Raw genomic sequence first — 4,557 nt, 5'->3', positions numbered from 1 at the left:
AAAGTGACTTGCTGGGTGCAGAGGACAACGCTTAAAGCTGGGCCCGGGTTCCCTCAGTGGGACCCTTGTGGTGCTGAGAGGAGCCCTCTCTCCCCTGGGGGGCGGGTGCCAGGAAAGCCCATGGGACGCCCCCATCCCTGCTCCGCTGAAGGCCCTGCAGGGGGCTGAGCATAAATCCCCGCCCGGACATTCTTCTCCTTCAAACAGCCTGACGCTGCTCCAGGGAGTCTGCTGTGGGGCCCACAGTGCCGTGGAAACATTCCTGTCTGTAAACCCCGTAAACACTTGGTTTTCCCGGTGCCCTCTGCCAGGTGGCTCAGGCCTTTCCAGACCTCGCACCTCCAGGATGCAGTTTTTTTCTTTCTTTTTCTTTTTTTTTTTCAGGAAAAAAAAAAACAAGTGGATGCAGAGCTGAGCCTGGCCCATTCCCCTGGGGAGGGGTCTGGCCAGATGGTCCTGGATGCTCTTCAGGTTGGGGGGCGGGGGAGTGTAGGGGGAGAAACTTCTAGTCATCATGTGAGAGGTATTTCTGAATTTTCTCAGTTTCAACATACCATTAGCTGGAAGACATGCACTGCTTTATTTTATTTTATTTTATTTTATTTTATATTTTAAGATTTTATTTATTTATTTGAGAGAGAGCAAGAGAGCACAAGCAGGGGGAGTGCAAGAGGGAGAAGCAGACTCCCCACTGAGCAGGGAGCCCAAGGGGGGCGGGCTCAATCCTAGGACCCTGAGATCACAATCTGAGCTGAAGTCAGATGCTTAACCGACTGAGCCACCCAGGTGCCCCAACAGCACTGCTTTAATAACAGCATTTCAGAGAAAGAAAGATGCCCTCTTTCAGCGTGTACACTGAATGAAGATGCACCCAGATTTCTATGAGAAGCACAGGTCTCACGTTTGAGGGACTATTGTCCCCATTTTACAGATGGGAAGATCTAGGATCATAGACGTCCATTCACCACTCGCCCCAAGTCACACAGCCAGGGAACGGCAGGGCCGCTTAGACCCGAGCTGGCTCACCCTGAGCTCTAACACTTACCCCTTTTCCAAAAGTGACCGGTGGGGCCGATGGAGAAGCATGACAAGCCAGGCATGATTTGGGGGTGGGTACCTTGGAGATGCGGGCAGGGGGAGAAGTGTTCACAGTGTGCCGGGCAGATGGGCAAAGGCCACAAGTGTGGGAGGAAGGGAAGCATCAGAGGTCAGAGTGTTCCAGAAGGAGAATAAGATGAAAGCAGGAATGGAATAGAGCATGTGCCACATGGGACCCCTGGAAACCCCACCCCCAGAAGGGTGCCAGTTAGGACTCCCACCCAGATCGCACTGTGCTGTCTGGGACGTGACCTGTCCCCTCTGCGGGTCCAATCTCCTCACCTGTGGCCTACATGAGCTATGGGATCCTGAGGCTTCATGCTTGGTCCTCAACCCGGGGTGACTGCTCGTTCCCCTTTATGCTTCTGGTCATGCAGTGTCACCTTCATTTACCCTTGAGTGTTCCAGTTTAGACGGGAAGGCCTATGGCCACATCCTTCACACCTCACAAGGTTTTCAGCGTACCCTACATAGGACTGGGTGAGCGGGCCCAGGCCGACATCTGGAGGTGCTGACCTTTCTAGAAGGCCTGCTCCTTGTTTTTGGTGTCCTCTCGTCAACAGACACACACAGCCCACAGTCCACAGAGACACGCACGGATACACATGGATACACACACACACAGTTACATGTACCACCTAGATACACACACCGACACACTCACACTCACATACGGCCACACAGACACACATGGACACTCATTCGCAGACACATTCGCTCTCTCTCTCACACACACACCTTTCCTTAGCCAACCCAAGAGACAAATAAAGATAGAACTTACCTCCGTAAAGTTCCCTAACACACTCAGCAATTGCCTGGTACCCTGTTTCGGAGCCAGACCTGAGGGGAATTGGTCCCTTCCGGGATATATTTCCTTTAACAGCCAGCTGACCCTTTTAAAGGGGCAATATGCTTTTAAATTTGAGAGCCTATAATAAGTTTTCCGCCTCACTATTAAAAAAAAAAATCTCTTTCAAACTACCTGGTAGGAGAAAAATAACTCCTTTTATAAAACTTTTGTCCCGAGTGGAATCTAGAGGAAAGTCACGTTGGCCGGCCTCTACCTCCGCCGGTCCGCCCCTTGACCTGGGGGGCAGCCATCGCCTGGGAGATCACACTTGGGGGCACCCCTTGACTTTATTTTTTTTATTTTTTTTTATTTTTTTTACCCCTTGACTTTAATGTGGAGAAATAATTAGTGGTCAAGAGAGCCCGTCCAAGGGGGACCCGCAGGCAGCCTTGGGGTGCGGGATGGCGGGAGGCTTGGCCACCTCAGCCTTCAAGTCTCAGCGCGTGTTTGAGGCAGAGGTGGGAGGAAGGTTGGGTCCGGCCTGGCGGCCAAGGATGAAGCCCTCTGCCCCATCTAGACGCCCAGAGGGGGTGAGCGGGGAGGCCCGGCGAGGGTGCCCAGGCCTGCTGGGGCTGCAGGCCGCCGCCTGGGCTCCAGGAGTGACCCCGAGCCGTCAGTGTGGTAGCCGCTTGATTAAAGCGCAGGGGTTTACCAGATCATTTTTAAAAACACACGCAGGAATCCCAAATCGCGGCCCCCGCCCCCAGCCCTGCGCAGCCACCTGGCCCGCTGCCCCCGTTGGCGCTCGGCGGCCCTCGGGCCGGCACCGAGGCGGCCGGGCCGGGCCGGGGTTCCTGCCTATTCCCGGAGGACGGCCGCGGCGCGCGAGCCCGGCATTCTCAGCTGCATTTAATCTGGCCTGAGACAGGCTGGCGAGGGGGAAAGGCGCGGGCCGGGCGCGGGAGGGGGCCCCGAGCCACTTGGACAGTTGGCCGGCTTTGTTCACTTGGTAACCTGGAGCCGGGCCAGCCTCGGAGGAGCTCCCTTGGCAGCAGCAGTCTGTTCCAATTAATCGCGTTTAACCATTCTAATCACACTTTAGCACATTAATCCTATTTTCAATCCAAAACACATCTGAGACAGCGGCATGTGGGCCTTTTTATGGGAACCGCAAATCAGATGTAACGGAGAGACACGGGACCCTCGTTCGCTTTGCACTCTCACTGAACTTAAACTTAATAAAACACGGGACTGGCTTGTGGTTGGATTTACTGCACGATGCTGATGCTTACACATATAAATAGATCCCTTAAGTGACTTAAAAACCTGTCAGAGAGCGCAGTGAAAATTTGATTATAAGGGAAGCAGCGCGGGGCCTCAGGCCCCTCCTCCTGACAGGGACACGGTGGGTCTGATGGGTGGGAGGGTGGGTGGGTGGGTGGTGGGGCTGCCCGGCTCCCCGAACCTCCCCGGTGGTGGCGCCCGCCAGAGGTGGCGGTGATGCGCCGGGAGGCTGCGCGGCCTGGTGCTGAGCGGCCTTGTAAAGGGCTTTATGGAGGTGTAATCTTGAAAACTTGATAAACCTCAGGCACCTCATCTCCGACGTTGCTGTCGAGTTTCCCAGGCGCTTTGACGGGAGGGACTCCTCTGTGGCAGGCCTGCAGGCAGGAGGGCCTTCAGAGCTGGCTCTCCTGCAAATGGCCAGGCAGAGGGACAAGGGGGCTCACCGAGCTGCCCGAGGCCGACGAGGACGACAACAGCATATAGTCTGATGCCTTTGTTTCAGGGTCCGTGGGAGATGTTTCCCAAAAAAGAGAAGGTGTCTGCCTGAGGTCAGAACTGTGAGCTGTGGACAGTGCCAGGTTCGGGCCAGGCGCCTGGTGGCCTGGGGACCCCTCAGGCCCAGCCCAGCCACCCTGCCTCTCCCCTCAGTGGTCCCTGCAACACACAGCAAGGGCGAGTTCATGCAGCCTGAGACCCTCCTCCTTGTTCCAGCGACGCCTGGTCTAGCGGCCATCCATCTCGGCGAGAATGCCCCCTCGCCCATCCTACTCCCGTTTAGTAGCACATAAGTAGCTGGATGGCTGCAGTAAAGAGGAAAAAAATCATTTGCATCTGAATGCAAACACTGCAACATCAATATTCTTGCATCGGACCTATGAATATTGGGTGTGCTGGCCTGGGAGGCAGGGATCTGGATTCGAATCCTGCCCCTACCACTTCCCAGCTGCGTGCCCTGCTGTGAAGTACCTAACTGCCAGGTCTCGGTTTCTTAATCCACAAAATGGGCACGGCCAGAATAGCTACCTGGTGGAATTTTTTTCTTTTTTGAGTTATGTCGAATGATTGGCGTAGCATGTGACACATAGGAAGCACTATAAAAATGTCAGCTACTACTTTCCTCACTCCCCCCCACCACCAGAAATCAAGGACAAAAATATTCAAGTGTCTTCATCTATTAAACAGAACACAGGGGTTGGAGAGCAGATGACATGAGGTGACATCCGAAAAAGTATGTGTTCAGTGGACGTCGGCTCAAACGGAAAGACTTTATCTTTAGTACTTTATATGAAGACAGGTATATAACGAAATTGTTTAAATAGAACTCTTAAATGTTTAAAAAGAAGGAGGAAAAGCAATCAGATCAAGTATCCCAGCTAATATAGTTC

The sequence above is a fragment of the Canis lupus genome, chromosome 8 (genome assembly GCF_003254725.2).
Source record: "Canis lupus dingo isolate Sandy chromosome 8, ASM325472v2, whole genome shotgun sequence".
Lineage (NCBI taxonomy): Eukaryota > Metazoa > Chordata > Mammalia > Carnivora > Canidae > Canis > Canis lupus.
The sequence above is the reverse complement of the archived record's forward strand: the minus strand, read 5'-3'. Positions refer to the sequence as shown.